Source organism: Sorex araneus, chromosome X, assembly GCF_027595985.1.
Source record: "Sorex araneus isolate mSorAra2 chromosome X, mSorAra2.pri, whole genome shotgun sequence".
Lineage (NCBI taxonomy): Eukaryota > Metazoa > Chordata > Mammalia > Eulipotyphla > Soricidae > Sorex > Sorex araneus.
This window is the reverse complement of record NC_073313.1, coordinates 239,219,676-239,238,580: the sequence shown is the minus strand read 5'-3', so window position 1 is coordinate 239,238,580 and position 18,905 is coordinate 239,219,676. Positions and strand designations below refer to the sequence as shown.

Sequence of the window (18,905 nt, the reverse complement as noted above, 5' to 3'; positions counted from 1 at the left end):
AAGGAGAGAGCCGCCGCGGACAGGTGGCTCCCGCTCGCGGTCCCACAGGTGTCCCCGCGCGCACGGAACCCCACAGCCGAACTCCGCCCGCCACCCCGCCGCCCAGACCCGATCGACCCGCCGACCACCATCACCACCACCCGGGACCACAAGCCCGGAGACCCCACCCCGAGAAGCAGCGCCCAGCCGCGGCCGGCGCCTCACCTCCACGCCGGCCCTCGGCCCCTAGCCACCTCGATCCCGGCCAGCCAGCCGGCCGGCCGACCGCCCGCGCGGCTCACGCAGGAACGCGGCTCACGATCGGGGGAGTCGCGGCGGCGAAGAGGAGGTCCGGGCCGAGTGGCCGCGGGAGCTCGACTAGCGGTCTCGGCGCGGGAGAGGGGTAGAAAAAGAGGGGGCCCCCCGGGGCGCCGGGCGAGCACGCCCCACCCCCCGGCCGCGTCCGCCCGCGCCGCGCGCGCCCTCGCTCCGCCCCGGCCCCGCCCCGCGCCCGCCTCTACCCGGCCGCGCGCGCCTCTCGCTCCGGCCCGGCTCCGCCCCGTCCCCGCCCAGCCCGGGCCCTGCGCGCTCCCCCCTCGCTCCGCGCCCGGCCCCGCCCTCGCCCCGCCCCGCAGCCCGCGTGGGGCGCACCTCCACCGAGGCCTCCAGGATTCGTCCGGGCCCCGGACCGTGACTGTCGACGACGACCCGGCGGGCGGGCAGGGGTGGGGGTGGGGGGGCTGCTGCCTTCCCGGGTGCAGCTTTGCTCGCGGAGCCCCGGCTGCTCGCGCCGTCCAGCGCCCGGCTGCGGCGGGCCGCGGGTCTCGGAGCCCGAAAACTCTATAATCGCCCCCCTCCCCACCCCACCCCCACTCCCCCCTCCCCGGCCTCTCCCGCCGCGGAGCCCGGGAGCGCGGCCCTCGCAGACCCCGGCCGCCGCCGCCCCGCGAGCTCACGGCTCTGCCCACGGAGTCGGCCACGGGGAGCGTAGACAGGCCGGGCCTGACGGAGGTTTGACGTCAAGGAAGGTGCGAAAACTGGGCCCCTTCTGACGCAGGAGGGGCGGGCTCGCCCCCCGCCCCCCGCCGCGGCACCGGAGCCCCCTTCCTCTCGCCCCGGCCCTTCCCCTTCCCGGAGATCGTTAACGGAGAACACTTCCTCCCGGCCAGGGCCGCCCCCCGCCCCCAGCTCCGGGCGCTGGTGAAATCAAATCAATTTCCAACCAAAATGACCATGATCACTGGGACAATTAGGACTCGAGACAAGAGACGGAGGTTTTTCTCCGTATTAAGAGCGCCCGACTAGAAATTCAGAGCAACACATGAATTGTAGGGACCCGGCTTTGCCGCAGTGAGCTGAACCCAATCAAAGCCGCTGTTTAATGAGTAGCATTCCTGTTTACCTCTGGATAGGAAATCGTCTTGCATTTCATCCTCAGGGCATTACTTTATGAAATCTTATGATAAATTCTAGGCTCGGTTCTGACAAGTGGAAGGGGGAAAAATTCATGTTGAGGGAGGGTAGTATTCACAGACCTACACCGCACATCAGAGGGTTCTGAATATTAATCAAAATCCAGTCATTCAATTACATTCTGCACTACCCATTAACAATATAGCGATGCAAAAACGGTGCAGTGTAATGGGGGGCACAGACCTGCATTGATCACACCACTGAATACATCATTATCTGTGATGAGGAAAATCATAAGGGCCTCCATTTGGAGAGCTTATAGCCAAGATAAAATAAATTTAGAATAAGCTACTCTGCATATGGCTATTGCTTGTAATTACCATTACACCTTTTTTCTAAGCTCGTAGCTTTGTCCCTTTGTTAAAAAAAAAATTGTCCACTGCTTTGTATCCATAGTTTTCATTCTGTATGTATTTCTCATCTGTCATTCTTCCCATTACATCTTTGTGTCACTTTTAAGTCTCTATAGAACTGTTCAGTTTATAATTGCCCAAATATTTTTAACACTGTCACTGTCACTGTCACCCCGTTGCTCATCGATTTGCTCGAGCAGGCACCAGTAATGTCTCCACTGTGAGACTTATTACTGTTTTTGACATCTCGAATACGCCAGGGGTAACTTGCCAAGCTCTGCCCTTCAGGCGAGATACTCTCGGTACTTGCCGGGCTCTCTGAGAGGGGCTGAGGAATCAAACCCCGGTCCGCTGCGCGCAAGGTGAATGCCCTATCCACTGTGCTGTCACTCCAGAAGTATTGATTTCTTTTAAGGCAATCTCCTTCCACATCCCAAATTTGGAAGTGGTAATAATAAAACCCATTCTACATTAAACCAACCACCATGGCACAATGCATTTTCCCGATGCTAAAATACATTTTTACATCTTAAGATCTCTGAAATCAAGATGCATTTTACAAGCTGGTCTCCTTACATTGTTTATTGGTCAGGAGACTGTATGGTTGTACTAAACTAGCAGAGATTGTCTCGGTAGCTATTCACACTGTCCTCCTTTCAAGTGAGTTAAGCACATTACTTGATTAAAAAAAAATTACAATCTGGTAGAGGATAGAGCTCAGTGGAAGAGCACTCGCTTTTCACACATGAAACTCTGTGTTCCATCCGAAGGATGGGAATTAATGGAAGAGGTTTTTCCTAAGAAAAGAGGGAAGGTTTTCCTCAGACCAAAAAGGGGAATCCTTCAACATTTAGAAAAAGAAAGCAGTGGAACTAACCAATTAGTCATCTCAGAAACCTGAATCCTCACCAACTATTTGGAAACTTGTACCTGACTGGAAAAAAAAGAAAGTTACCATTCCTGTTTATATGATTAGTCAATTACAGCACCTCCAAGTTTTAGGGGGAAAAACTAAGACAAAACAAGTTTTTGCGTGTTACCTGAAAAGCATCCATAGACCTCTTCTGAGCAAGAAAACTCCAATATCATTTTCAATAACCTGGATGGACATAGAAGGTATTATGCTTAGTGAAATAAGTTAGAGGAAAAAAAAAAGCCCTCATTTTACTAATGTGGTAGCACTGTAGCACTGTCATCCCGTTGCTCATCGATTCGCTCGACCGGGTAGCAGTAACATCTCCATTGTGAGACTTGTTGCAACTGTTTTTTGGCATATCGAATACGCCACGCCACGGGTAGCTTGCCAGGCACTGTCATGCGCGCGAGATACTCTGGGTAGCTTGCCGGAATCTTGGAGAGGGGCGGAGGAATCAAACCTGGGTTGGCCGAGTGCAAGGCAAACGCCCTACCTGGTGTGCTATCGCTTATCTGACAGGGGAGACACAATGATCACTCATGTGGTACAGACAGAAAAAAAGATAAAGACAAACTAATTAAAGCAAAATTGCTTTTATACTTTAACAAACAAGCAGTCTCTAGAATAAGTGGGGGTCAACTGTACACTGTATGCTGAAGCAGAGAGTCAGACTCAATGGTGAATATTTACATTTCATTATATATAATCACTGATTTATAGTGAAGCACACCAGAAACATTATTGTGCAATGTTTAATAAAGTATGTAAAATTTAAAGTCATTTTATGGAAATAGTAACAAGGATTAGGAGGCATTTTCTTTAAATAAAAAAAGGAAGTGTTGGCATGAACATTCGCACTAACAGTGACTTGGGAAAACAGCCTGGATTCAAAAACAGAACACTCTTTTTATTCTTGGGGCATTACCTATACTTTCAGCGGCACAGAAGACAATATTGTATTAAAAGCCACAACCACCAACAACTGATTCAAAAGTGATCTAAAAAAGTTTCCTCCTGACAATGGGGGAAGGGAAAATGCCTGCCACAGAGGCAGGCTAGGGGGTGGGAGGGAAACTGGGGACACTGGTGGAGGGGAGTGAGCACTGTCGAAGGGGTTGGTGTTGGAACAACATATGCCTGAAGCTCAATCATAAATATCTTTGTAATTTTGTCCTTCACGCTGATTTAAGAGGAAACAAAGAAAAAAATAAAATTTTAATTACATCTGAAACCCAAAAAAATGTTGTGTTCTGAATGTGGAGAAATTTTTGAAATATCTTAATTGATTTTTACTTATATTACATTCCATATGGTCCCCCACAAGAACCATCAGGAGTGATTCCTGTGTACAGAGTCAGGAGTAACCCCTGAGCATCGCTGGGTGTGACCCAAAACCAAAATGAAACAAAAGAATAAATGACATATTTAAGGGAAGAGGATTCATGCATATGCCTCATCCGAATCATAACTTTTTTGGTTTTTGTCTCTGAGCTATTCCCGGTGGTGTTCAGGTATCACTCCTTGCAGATCATACGAGGTGACAGGGATCGAACCTAGATTGACCAGATACCAACACAAGCAGCCTACCCACTGTACTCTCTTTTGAGCCCCACAAGTTATACTATTAATGGAATCAGAAACATGATGACTTAGCAATGCATTTTCAAGGCTCTCTCTCCAAATAAACTTTCTATTACTAGGGTTGAAGACAAACATTGCACATTGCCTACAAATGTGTGTGGGAAATCTGTTTAGACAGTGAAGAAAGAAAAGGGAAAAGAAGTGGGAAAATAAAACACAAAAATTGCAACAGGGGCCAAAAAGATAATACAGCATCATGCAGCCGACTCAGGTTCGATCCCCCTCACCACATCGGTCTCCTGTACTCCACTGGGAGTGATAGCACAGAGCCAGGAGTAAGCCCTGAGCATCACTGGGCGTGGCGAGATTCCCACACCCAAAAAGTCTAGGCACAGAATCCTGAAATACCGTAGCATACAGGTTATTGCTCAAGCTATTCCCTCCAATACGTCTACATGGCTCTGTTTGATTCACCAGTTAGAAAAAAAATCTAACATTCCATGCGTGTTCCTACAAATTTTGACTGATTATTACTGGCCCCCAAACACCATTTCTTTCCTATCATTTCTCTTTTCTTCGCCATCCCAAATGTTTTTGTTTGGGGGTCACACCCCTTGTTATACAAGGGATACTCCCAATTTAGGATCCATTCCCAGTAATGCTTGGACCAGTGATGAAACCCAGGTCCCTCTCATGCATGCAAAGCATGCCCTCCAGCCTCTTGAAATACTTCTCTGTGGGGCCCCTTGACCCACACATTTAATGCCAATATCTAAACAAGTCTTATTCTCCATTATCACTCTGGCAATGTTTGCATTCATCTCCCAGAAAAGACAGTATAGAATTTGCCTGCAACTATCGGGTCCGTCATATATATCCTGCCACAGTCCACATTGCATGACTTATCTCTCAGTTCCTTTCAGATGAATGTTAACCAACTAAGACACAGTTCAATTCACCTTGTCATGTTATGATAGCAGAATTTTAAGATATTTTTTATATCTTCACTGTTATCACTATATGAATGAACTGTTATAACTGTTATAACCTAACTACATAACTGTTCTAATATGGCAATATTTTGGACAGAATTTGTACCAACGCACACAGCTAAATATTATTACCATTCTTTGTCCTGTCTCGATAGGCAAGTTAAGTGACTTTCAAACGGCCCACAAAAACCCACTGATACTCAAAAATTATGTTTGTGATCTTACCCAAGGCAACACACGTCAGAACTAGGTGCTTATTGTGGCCTTAATAATAAAAATTAACATTACGTGTCCCTACTGCCGCCTACAAAAATTGAACTCCCACTCACTCTTGCTTGCAGGTATCATTTCCCATCATTTTCTAGTGCTTTATGTCAACCTCAAGCACTATTTCCTTCATCCAAACTTTGACTAAGACATAAATGAGCCCTTATTATTGTTGCCTTTATTTATTGGATTGCTCACATCATTTGGGAGTTATAGGTTTAACGCCCCAAGTCAGCACCATCACCAGACAAAATCAAATCACCTATCAACAAATGTCTCAGACCTTATCTAATTTGCTCAAGATGTTTCTGAGGCTTTAAACCTATTAAATGTGGGTCAAGATTCTTCGTCCGGCTAGTGTCTCTAATGGAGCCAGAAAAGTCTCTTTCAGTAAATGGAATTGGGAGAACTAGATAGTCACTTTAAAAGAACACAATGTGACTACACCATAACTCTATACACAAAAATTCAAAAATTGATTAAACATTTAAATGTATGACCTGAAACCATAAAATACACAGAAAACGTAGGAGACATGCTCAGTTATCAACCTTAGAGATGTATTTGGAGACACTTCATGGCAAGGAAAACGCAAGCAAGAATCAACAAATGAAGGGCTGGAGAAAGCATAGGGGTTAAGACTGGGCAGCATGCAACTGACCCCAGCTTGGTCCCCAGGACCACATATAGTCCTCCAAGCTCTACCACAAATGATCCCTGAGCACAGAGTCAGGAGCAGCCTCCTGATCACTGCTGGGTATGGCACAACTCCTCTGTACCCAAAAGAAGAAACAACTGAGACTACACCAGAATTAAAACTTCTGCACAGGGGCTGGAGCGATAGCACAGCGGGTAGGGCGTTTGCCTTGCACTCGGTCAACCCGGGTTCGATTCCCAGCATCCCATATGGTCCCCTGAGCACTGCCAGGAATGATTCCTGCATGCATGAGCCAGGAGTAACCCCTGTGCATCTCCAGGTGTGACACAAAAAGAAAAAAAAAAAAAGAAAAAAAACTTCTGCACAGCAAAAGAAAATTGAAACAAAATAAAAAGACATGGTCCCGAGACATGGTTCAGTGGTAATGTCTGTCTTGCATTCATAAAGACTTTAAACTCAAATTTCTGCACCATTCCATATCAGCGAGTGATCCCCCTCACTGTCAGTGTGATGCCAGCGAACCACAATCAAGTGTGCAAGGTCCAGACATTGAAACAACAGCAACAATAAAGAGGAAGTTCAGAGGGTAGGAAGGAAAACACATCCTGGCAAATGGAAGAAAATATGTGTACATAATATTTCCAACAGGGTTAATATCCCTAATATACATAAAATTGATAAAACTTGCTAAGGGAAATAAACTAATAATATTAATTTAAAAATAGTTAGAAGTTCTGAATACACACTTCTCCAGAGAAGACATATAGATGATCAATGGGCACTGAAAATGCTTACCATCTCTTATTACTAAGAGAAATGAAAATAAAAATCACAATGAAACATCCTCTGACACCTTCCAGGATGACTAGTACCCAAACAAAATGAAGTAAGAAGTAATGGAGAGGATGAGGAGAGAGGGAACCCCTTTTACGCTGTTGGTGGGAATGTAAACTGATGCTATCATTATGGATAACAGTTGGAAATGTTTCAAAATTTACAAGTTCCATATTATCCAGTTATATCACTTCTGAGTATTTACCCCTCACCAAAAAACATAAATAACATTAATTCAATGAGATGTATACATCCCCATGTTATAGCAAAATTCACAGGTCAAGATATAGAAATAGGGGCTGGAGTGATAGCACAGCGGGTAGGGCGTTTGCCTTGCACACGGCCGACCCAGGTTCAAATCCCAGCATCCCATATGGTCCCCTGAGCACTGCCAGGGGTGATTCCTGAGTGCATGAACCAGGAGTGACCCCTGTGCATTGCTGGGTGTGACCAAAAATATATATATAGAAATAGCCTAAAAGCTCATCAATTGACAAATAAAGATGTGTTATGTTATTAATTAGATATTAATTTAGCTATAAAAAAATGAAACCCTGCCATTCTGCTTCAATGTGGACGGACTTAGAGGATATCATTCTTAGTGAAATAAACGAGGCGGATAAAAACACTGATTTTACTCTTAGGTGGTAACAGAGAAAATACAAACAAATGAATTATATAAAACTATTAAAAAAAACCCACATTGGACTATATGACTAAACAGTGGTTAAATGAAGGGAAGGGAGTCAGCAGGAGGCTACAGGGAGGACAGGATTGCATAAATCACTAAATGAGACCAAAATGTTGATTTTTCAATTATACATACCAAATTCCTATAATGTTATAACACAAGGAACTTCAATACAAGGAAAAAATAGTGAGGGGAAATAGCTTAAGTAGTGGAGCATACGCCTTGCATGTGCGAGACCCTGAGTTGGCTCCACTCCACTGCACAGCATGGATACCCTGAGCACCAGAAGGTGTGGTCCTGGTAGCCCCAGGTATGTGCTTTACGGTCTTGTGTCCCCATAAAAGTATAAAACAAAGAAAAAATTGTGGATACCACTATCTATGCAAATGTGTAGCACTGTAGCACTGTTGTCCCATCTTGTTGTTCATCGATTTGCTCGAGCGGGCACCAGTAACGTCTCATTGTGACGTTACTGTAAACAAGTAACAAAAACTTATTACTGTTTTTGGCATACCGAATATGCCACAGGGAGCTTGGACAGGCGCTGCCGTGTGGACGGGATACTCTCGGTAGCTTGCCGGTCTCTCCAAGAGGGACGAAAAAATGAACCTGTGTTGGCCAAGTGCAAGGCAAACGCCCTATCCCCTGTGCTATTGCTCAACAAATGAACACATACAAATATCAACAGAAATAATTATGAATGGGGCTGGAGATAAAGCACAGCAGTAAGACACTTGCCTTGCACACAGCAAACTCAGGTTTGACCCCTGGAACCCCATATGGTCTTCTGAGCCCTGACAGAAGTGATCACTAAGCACAGAGTCAGAAATATGTCATGAGCACCACAGGGTGTGACCCAAAATCCAAATAAGTTACAGTTATCTTTAAAGCCTTCAGATGATAGTCACATACTGTTTATTCCACCTCCCTTCCAAAGGTAACCAGTATCCTGAATTTTATCACTGTCTTACTCACCTACAAATTTTACATGTAAATATCTTCCTAAAGTACTGTCTGGTTTTGAACAATATATCAATGAAGTCATAATGTATGTATACTTCTGTGACTTGCTCTTCTGTGAAGCTATTTTATAAGATTTCCCCATGCTGAATGTGTGTGTAACTAGGATTTATTTCACTCATGTATATAGGTCACCTATGTAAAGGTATGACAATTTATCTTTATCCCAATTGATGAACATTTATTTCTATTTTATTCCTAACCCCCAGATGCTATTTTACGCATTTATGCCGGTTCTTCCTTTCTTGTGCATAGGTGCAAGCATGTCTCTTGCTAATATAGCTCTGGAATGACGTTTCTAAGTCACAGGGCACAAGCATGCGTGAGCATTCATAGTATATATCTTCATCTAGTTGGTAGTGTCATACTTTAAATTTTTTACCAAGCCTGATATAAAATTTGGGGGGCACTTTCAATATTACCTTTATAAAATAATGATTAAATTATTAATCATATAATAGTTATTCTAATTTTTAAATATACTTTAAAAAATTCTTGACTTTTATTTAAGAAGACCGATTTTGTGACTGGCACCTTCAAATGGCCTTTAAATATAAATCAGCTTCCAATTTTTGCTAATTTTATGATACACATGGTGGTGATTAATTTCCTATTTGTTCATCACTTACAGTACTGTAATAATAGGGGGCAGGAGAGATAGCTCAAAGGGCTGGACTGCATGGTTTGCATGCCCGAGGGCTTGGTACAGTGCCCAGCACCACCAGATGCAACACCAGAGCACAGAGCTTTGAGTTGCCACACCGAGTGTAGTCCCCTAAAACAACAAAAAAATTATGTATATATTTCTCTATATATGTCTATACATGTATGTAGAATATAGTTCCCTAATATTATTTTATTGCACTTAAGAGAAAATGAACAACGAACAGGAATGCAACCCTCGAATCTAAGCCATCTGCACACAAACCAATGTGCTCCATCACTCTGGGTCTCTCTCCATCACTCTCCCAGTGAGGGAGCAAGGGATAGCCACCAAGCCCACCAGAGCAGCCCCTCAACCCTGGTCAGGAAGGCTAGGGATGTCTCAGTGAGGTGGTGGCTGCTGCAGAAACACTGCTGTGATTCAAGGGAGAGAATGTCAGTGGCACTATTCCACTGGCGGACAGACTTATTTCGTAAGTAGAGGGACATTTTCAATTGGGACTTACCATGGAGGTGAAAAGGGGATCACCTCCTACTGCAGCAACAACGGTGGAAATGTATGATCACGGATTAGTGGACAGAAAATTCCCAAGAGAACACAGAAAGGCCATGAGTAAGGATTAATGGGTAAAGACTCCTTGTGGGTGTGAGGCAGAAAAGTGCCAAGAATCTGCAAATAATGACCAAGGGCAAGTAGATAGAAAACTGCAGAAAGAAGGAAAGAAAGAAAGAAAGAAAGAAAGAAAGAAAGAAAGAAAGAAAGAAAGAAAGAAAGAAAGAAAGAAAGAAAGAAAGAAAGAAAGAAAGAAAGAAAGAAAGAAAGAAAGAAAGAGAGAGAAGGAAGGAGGGAGGGAGGGAAGGAGGGAGGGAGGAAGGAAGGAAGGAAGGAAGGAAGGAAAGAAAAGAAAAGAAAAGAAAAGAAAAGAAAAAGAAAAAGAAAATAAAAGGAAAGGAAAGAAAAGAAAAGAAAAGAAAAGAAAAAAAGCAAGTAGAGAGTCTTCAGATAGATAATTGTCAAGGGTCCACATGTAGACAATTGCCAAGAGTTCATGGATCAAAAATCAAAACTCAGAGAGGTCTACAGGTTAAAAAGTACTGAGAGGGCTGGAGCAATAGCACAGCGGGTAGGGCATTTGCCTTGCACGCGGCCGACCTGGGTTCAATTCCCAGTATCCCATATGGTCCCCTGAGCACCGTCAGGGGTAATTCCTGAGTGCAGAGCCAGGAATAACCCCTGTGCATTGCCAGGTGTGACCCAAAAAGCAAAAAAAAAAAAAAAAAAAATACTGAGGTTCCTTGCTAAGGACCTGCAAGTAAAAAAATACCACCTAGACAGAGAATGCTCACAGGGCTGGAATACACGCTTTAAATCTGGGAGGGAGGTTCTGGTGGTTCTGGTTTGATCCCTGGCAAACATGGTCCCTGGAGCACTGCTGGAAGAAGCTCTCAAACAGGGCAGTCTCTGAGCACCACTAGTTGTGATCCCAAGCCCCCAAATATGCAAATATATGTGCTTTATGAATATAGTTCCTTATATGTGTATTATTTTATTCTGGTTTATGATAAGAAGAATACCTAACTCGTATACAACCCTCCTAACAGATCGTGTATACCATATATATGAGATCGTTTCTGGTAGTTGACAAAGTGCACAGACCTCTTGAACCCATGCTTTTGCATACCAACTGAAACATACCTTCCATAAATAACCACTGAAGATTCTTTGAAATGTCTGAACCAGAGACAAGTATATTTATTGCCTGTTATTTAATGATTTCCCACAGCTTTACCTTATATAGCCTGTGAGCCAAGGTGGCAAGAGATAATGATTTGCCTACCAGCAAGGACTCAATCGGCAGGGGAAACCAATCCCAAATCCAAACCTTCTTGGCTCCGTTGTCGGACTTCTTCCCGACAGGACTCTATCTCCGTGCCCTAACCACCACGGGAAACTCACACTACTGAGACCTCCCATACAGATCAGAGCCCACACTAGCCCGTTCTTGGGCTCGCAGTGCTTCTCCCTGCCCTCCTGAGGCTCCCTACCACAGACTCCCTTGCGCACCCACCCCCACTCCCCTGCACTCCCTCTCCGCCTGCTGACACTCTCTTCCAGGGTAGGACTTTAGTCTTGCTGCTTGTTCAGGGGACTAAGTCTAATTTTTTCGAGTTCCAAACCCAGTGGTGCTCAGGGCTTTCTCCAAGCTCCAGATTCAAGGGTCACTTCTTGCAATGTTCACGGGGACCAGCCATATGAGCCCTATAGACTGTCAGGCATCAAACTGGGGTTGGGAGTATATGAGGCAAGACCCTGAACCCCTGTACTATCTTTTTTTAAAAAAAATCGTACAAATTCATCCTCTATTGCACTCACTCCATATGCTTTTCACTGTTTCTCCTCAAGACAAGACCACGGAACAATTCTTCAAAATGAAACTAGGAGGGCTGGGATATAGCTCAGTGGCAGAGTTTCTGACTTTGATGCATGAGACTCCAAGTGAGATCTCTGAAACTAGAAAAACTAAAGACTGGAGGGGATGGAGCAGTAGCACAGCGGGTAGTGTTTTCCTTGCACGCAGCCAACCTGAGTTCGATTCCCAGTATCCCATATGGTCCCCTGAGCACCACCAGGGATAATTCCTGAGTGCAGAGCCAGGAGTAACCCTTGAGCATCGCCGGGTGTGACCCAAAAGAAATAAAAGAAAAGAAACTAAAGACTGGAGGCAGAAGAGAAGTGGTTTCCACCAGAACCACAGGTTGTTCGGTCTATTGCTGCCTGTGCTCACAGGGAGTACATGAAGGAGCCGCTGTCACCAGCACAGGAGGTTATTTCACTGGTGCTGGATCACTGCGGTGGCCACTGTGTATTGGGGGATGGGGGAGCTTCATTTTTTTTGTTGCCCTTCTTTGCATGTTGTTGGAAGCCATCCCAGGCAGAGTGCAGAGCTACTCCCACCTGGAGTTTGGAGCCTGCTCCTGTCCGTGCCTGAGAGACAGATGATGAGATGGCCAGCAATCCAACCCATGCTTCCTGCTTGCAAAACAATGAGCTCCATCCTTTTGAGCTATCTCCAAAGTCCTGTGTTGAACTCTCTCAAAGATCGCCATGCTTCCTCAGCCAGAAATTGAGCAATGAAATAGCTGAGACCTCAAATCGCCTGCCTGAGAGTTGTGAAAAGTGCCAACAAGTGCAGAGTGTGAGAAGGGCCACGGGCAGCCACAAAGCACTGTCCTCAGTAGATACAAAGGCCAGGAGAATTGCCCCATAGCTGGAAGCCTGCTTCATGAGTGGAGGGGAGAAGGCAGATGGAATAGAGAAGGGATCACTAAGGGAATGATGGCTGGAGGAACCAGTTGGGATGGGAGACGCATGCCGAAAGTAGATAATGGACCAAACATGATGACCTCTCAGTGTCTGTGTTGCAAGCCATAATGCCTCAAAGCAGAGAGAGGGTATGGGGAATATTGTCTGCCATGGAGGCAGGGGGAGGGAGGGAGAGGGGGGTATAACGGGGATATTGGTGGTGGGGAATGTGCACTGGTGGAGGGATGGGTGTTTGATCATTGTGAGATTGTAACCCAAACATGAAAGCTTGTAACTATCCACGGTGATTCAATAAAAATTTTTTTTAAAAAAGGCACTGTCCTCATCCAGCCAGTAAGTTGGGCAGCTTACAGGGGCAGGTCAAGTGCACAGCTTTGGGAGGGACACACAAGGAGCAGAGCGGGAGCAGGGGGACACCCAGCCAGCCTGTCAGACCGGTCCCATTATTCCAGGCAATGGAGGTAGTGACTTCTAGATGAGATGGTGGCTGCTGACAAAGGAGTGGCCACATACAGTGCTGTGATTCAAAGGAAAGTATAGCAGTGGCACCATCACATAGGTGGACCAGCTGATCATAGGTAGAGGGGCATTTCTACTTGGGGCTTTATAGTGGAGGCGAGGAGGGGCTCAAAGTCCAAATGCAGAAAGGCAATGGGAATGTTAGTGGACAGAAAATTACCAAGAGAAAATGCAGGTAGACCACTGCTATGGGTCAACATGTAGAAATTTGCTGTGGTCCAAGGATGGAAAACTGGCAAGAGCCCCTAGATAGTTAATTACCATGGGCACACAGAAATTTGCTGAGAGGAGTCAGGGAGAAGAGCTGGGTAGGGTACTTGCCTTGTACACAGCCTGCCTCTGAACAGATCTAGTACAACATAGTGTATCACAGCCTACAGGTAATCATTTGTATAGAAAACTCCCTGAATTCATTTTTGTATATATCTACTACTGGCCAAATCACTGTATCACTGTATCACTGTCATCCCATTGTTCATCAATTTACTCGAGCGAGCGCCAATAGCGTCTCCATTCATCCCAGCCCTGAGATTTTAGCAGCCTCTCCTTACTCATCTTTCCCAATGATTGGCGGCTCTTTCAGGGTCAGGGGAATGAGAACTGTTATTGTTACTGTATTTGGCATATCGAATATGCCATGGGGAGCTTGCCAGGCTCTGCCATGCGGGTGAGATACTCTCAGTAGCTTGCTGGACTCTCGCTGTACTATCTCTCTGGCCCTCCACTGAGTCCATTTTTTTAACTAACATTCCTATTTTATGGAACAAAACATGTAGCTTTGCCTTATGCTTCCTGAGAGCCCTGGAAACCCCCCCTTCCTAGATATACATAATTCTAAGAGATAACAATACTCCTGTCTTTAATGTGCAACGAAACTAATCCCCTAGATAAATAATAGATAGTCCCTAGATAAATAATTACCAAAGGTACATAGACGGAAATTTTCTAAAAGCGAATGGAGAGATAGTACAGCGGGAAGGACACTTGCGTTGCACACAGTTGACCTGAGCTAGCTGTGCATAAGGCAAATGCCAAACCCCTATGGTTCTTTTGTCAGACTTCGTCCTTCTAGGACTCTGTCCCCGCCATAATCACCAGGGCACAACCCCACACAATGGATACCACCCCCAGAGGTCAGAGTCCCCACAAAATATTCCCACACTAATCCCAGTCCTTGCCCTATGCTTACCTTGCTTCTCCCTTCCCTCCTGACAGTTCTTTTCACAGCCTCCCTTCCACACTAATTTCCTTCTTCTCTTCTTTGCCTGCTGATAAGAAGAAAAAAAATGAGGCGGGGAATCGCTTTAGGTTATATTATAGAAAAATCACCCAGAATGCACAGGTGGAAAACTACTGAGACTCTCAGAACAGAAAATCACCATAGATTCACAAATATAAAACTGCCGAGAGAGATTTCACTGGTATGAAATTGCCAAGAAGATTCACAGGTAGAAAAGGGCTGAGACAGGGTCCACAGAAGAAAACTGCCAAGAGTCCATGGGTAAAAACTGCCAAGAGTGCACAAGTAGAAGAATTTTGAGATTTTGTGTGTAGAAAATTGCTGAAAGCCCATGGATAAAAATTATGAAGAGTTCACAGATATTAAACTTCCGAATTCTACAAGCAGAAAACTGCTAAAGAGTCTGTGGATAGAAAATTGCCTTGAAGTTCACGAGTAGAAATTTGCCGAGAGAAAGAGTCTGTGGACAGAAAAAAGTTGCCGTGAGAAGCCACAAGCAGAAATTTGCCAAGAGAGAGTCCACGGGTAGAAAACCGCCAAGAGAAAGTTTTAATCAGGTAGAAAACTGAAAAAAGAGAGAGTGAGAGAGTGAGAGAGCATGCAAGAGAGCACAGAAGAGAGCGCAAGTGAGTTCATAGGTAGAAAATTGCCAAGAGTCTGCAGGGTAGCGGATCGTTGAGAGCCCTCAAGTAGAAGTTTGGAGAGTATGTGAAAAGAAAATTGATGAGCGTTCATGAGTAGAAGTTTGCTGAGAGAGAGACAGAGAGAGACAGAGACACAGAAGAACAGAGAGACAGAGAGTTCGCAGGTAGAAAAATGTTTAGAGAGAGTGTGCAGGTAGAGAATTGTTGAGATTTCACAAATAGAAATTTGCCCAGAGAGAGTCTGCGGTAGGATGTGGCAGAGAGCTCTCGGGTAGAAAAATTGCCGAGAGTCCTGAGTAGAAATTGCCAGGTGTGTGCAGATAGAAAAATTGCTGAGAGTCCACAGGTAAGAATTGCCATTAATGCACAGACAGAAAAATTGCCAAGAGTCCTCAGGTCATAAATTGCTGAGAGTTCAAGAGTAAACAACTTCCAAGAGTATCTGTGTGCAGAAAATTGCTGAGAGCCTGCGGATAAAAATTACCAAGAGTTCACAGATAGAAAACTTCCAAATTGGGACTGGAGCGATAGCACAGCAGTTAGGGCGTTTGCCTTGCACAGGGCCGACCCGGGTTTGATTCCCAGCATCTAAATGGTCCCCTGAGCACTGCCAGGAGTAATTCCTCAGTGCAGAGCCAGGAGTAACCCCTGTGCATAGAAAGAAAGAAAGGAAGAAAGAAAAAAGAAAGAAAGAAAGAAAGAAAGAAAGAAAGAAAGAAAGAAAGAAAGAAAGAAAGAAAGAAAGAAAGAAAGAAAGAAGAAAGGAAGGAAGGAAGAAAGAAAGAAAGAAAGAAAGAAAGAAAGAAAGAAAGAAAGAAAGAAAGAAAGAAAGAAAGAAAGAAAGAAAGAAAGAAAGAAAGAAAGAAAGAAAGCACTTCGAAATTCTACAAGCAGAAAACGGCTAATAGTTCATTGGTAGGAAATTACCAAGAGAGTCACAGGTAAAAATTTGCCGAGAGAAAAAGTCTGTGGACGAAAAAAACTTGCTTTGAAAAGTCATGAGTAGAAATTTGCCAAGAGAGAGTCCGCGGGTAGAAAACCGCCAAGAGAAAGTTGCAGGTAGAAAATTGAAGAAAGACTGCAGTAGCGATAGCACAGCAGGTAGGGCGTTTGCTTTGCAGGCAGCCAACCAGGATTCGATTCCCTGCACCCCATATGCGCCCCTCCAGTCCCCAACACTTCCAGAAGTAATTCCTGAGTGCAGAGCCAGGCGTGACCCAAAAAGAAAACAAAAGTTGAAGAGAGAGACAGAGACAGAGAGAGAAAAAGAGAGTTCACGGATAGAAAATTGCTTAGAGCAGGGGCTGGAGTAATAGCACAGCAGGTAGGTCATTTGCCTTGCACACGGCCAACCCGGGTTTGATTCCCATATGGTGGTCCCCTGAGCCCCACCAGGAGTAATTTCTGAGTGATTGAGCCCGGCACTGCCGGGTCACTCTCACTGTCATCCCGTTGATCATTGATTTGCTTGAGAAGGGACCAGTAACGTCTCCATTTTAAGACTTGTTGTTACCGTTTTTGGCATATCGAATACGACATGGGTAGTTTGCCAGGCTCTACCCTGCAGGCGGGATACTCTCAGTAGCTTGCCAGGCTCTCCGAGAGGGACAGAGGAATCAAACCAGGGTAAGCCGCGTGCAAGGCGAACGCCCTACCCGCTGCACTATTGCCCGATGTGACCAAAAACCAGAAATTGTTTAGAGAGAGTCTGCAGGTAGATAATTGTTTAGATTCCACAAATAGAAATTTGCCGAGAGTCCCTGTGTGAAAAAATTGCCAAGAGTCTATTGGTAAAAAAAATGCCACAATTGCACAGAAAAAAAAAAATCGCCAAAAGTCCTCAGGTCTAAAATTGCTGAGAGTTCAGAGTAGAAAACTTCCAAGAGTATCTGTACGCAGAAAATTGCTGAGAGTCGTGGATAAAAATTACCAAGTTTTCACAGATAGAAAACTTCCAAAGTCTACAAGCAGAAAACTGCTGAGATTCCATGGGTAGGAAATTGCCGAGAGAGTCACAGTAGAAATTTGCCTAGAGGGGCCGGAGCGATAGCACAGCGGGTAGGGCGAACCAGGTAGGGCGTTCACTTTGCACGCGGCTGACCCGGGTTCGATCCCCGGCATCCCATATGGTCCTCCAAGCACCGCCAGGAGTAATTCCTGAGTGCAAAGCCAGGAGTAACCACTGAACATCGCTGGGTGTGACAAAAAAAAAAAAAGAAAGAAAGAAAGAAAGAAAGAAAGAAAGAAAGAAAGAAAGAAAGAAAGAAAGAAAGAAAGAAAGAAAGAAAGAAAGAAAGAAATTTGCCTAGAAAAAGAGTCTGTGGCCAGAAAAAATGTTGCCGTGAGAAGCCACAAGCAGAAATTTGCCAAGAAAGAGTCCGAAAATAGAAAACTGCCAAGACAAAGTTCGCAGGTAAAAAATTAAATAAAGATGGGCTGCAGCAATAGCACATCGGGTAGGGTGTTGTCTTGCACACGGCCAACCCGATCTTCGATTCCAAGTATGCACCACAACCCCAGCACTGCCAGGAGTAATTCCTGAGTGCAGATCCAGGAGTAACCCCTGTACATAGCTGGATGTGACCCAAAAAGCAAAAACGAGAAAAAAAAAAAGAGAAAAAGAAAATTGGTGAAAGACAAAGACAGATAAACAGAGACAGAGAAGAGTGTGTTGAGAGAGAGTTCATGGGTAGAAAATTGTTTAGAGAGAGTCTGCAGGTAAAGAATTGTTTAGATTTCACAAATAGAATTTTGCTAAAAGAATCTGTGGGTAGTGGGGGCCGGAGCGATAGCATAGCAGGTAGGGCGTTTGCCTTGTACACAGCCGACCCGGGTTCGATCCCTGGCATCCCATATGGTCCCCCACGCACTTCCAGGAGTAATTCCTGAGTGCAAAAGCCAGGAGTAACCCCTGAGCATCGCTGTGTGTGACCCAAAAAGCAAAAAAAAAAAAAAAAAAGAGAGAGAGAGAGAGAGAGAGAATCTGTGGGTAGAAAAATTGCTGAAAGTCCATTGGTAAAAAATTGCCATAGGAGCAAAACAGAAAATTTGCCAAGAGTCCTCAGGTCAAAAATTGCTGAGAATTCATGAGTAGAAAACTTCTAAGAATGTCTGTGTGCAGAAAATTGCTGAGAGTCCGTGGATAAAAATTACCAAGAGTTCACGGATAGAAAATTCCCAAAATCCACAAGCAGAAAACTGACGATATTCCTGGGTAGAAAACTGCCGACAGTCCACGAGCAGAAATTTGCTAAGAATCTGTCACTGTCACTGTCATCCTGTTGCTCATCAATTTGCTCAAGTGGGCACCAGTAACGCCTCTCATTGTGAGACTTATTTATTACTGTTTTTGGCATATCCAATATGCCACGGGTAGCCTGCCAGGCTCTAAGAACCTACAGGTAGAAAATAGCTGAGTCTGCCAATAGTTATTTGCTGAGATTGAGTCCGAGGGTAGAAAATTAGAGAGAGAGAGGGGCTGGAGTAATAGCACAGCGGGTCGGGAGTTTGCCTTGCATGCGGTCAAGTGAGGTTTGATTCTCAGCATCCCATATGGTCCCCTGAACACCGCCAGGGTTAATTTCTGAGTGCAGAGCCAGGAGTAACCCCTGAGCATCACCGGGTGTGACCGAAAAAGAAAGAAAGAAAGAAAGAAAGAAAGAAAGAAAGAAAGAAAGAAAGAAAGAAAGAAAGAAAGAAAGAAAGAAAGAAAGAAAGAAAGAAAGAAAGAAAGAAAGAAAGAAAGAAAGA

At 44.9% G+C, this 18,905-nt stretch overlaps 1 protein-coding gene across 1 annotated transcript in view; it reads right to left on the bottom strand.

Annotated features, from left to right (window-relative positions):
* The window catches only part of ZDBF2 (zinc finger DBF-type containing 2), a 30,855-nt gene extending 30,520 nt beyond the window's left edge, over window positions 1-335 (bottom strand). The window contains exon 1 of the mRNA XM_055123063.1: window positions 205-335. The gene's annotated coding sequence lies outside the window, so the exon portion shown is untranslated. The remainder of the gene's footprint in view (window positions 1-204) is intronic.
* Between the last annotated feature and the right edge of the window lie 18,570 nt (window positions 336-18,905).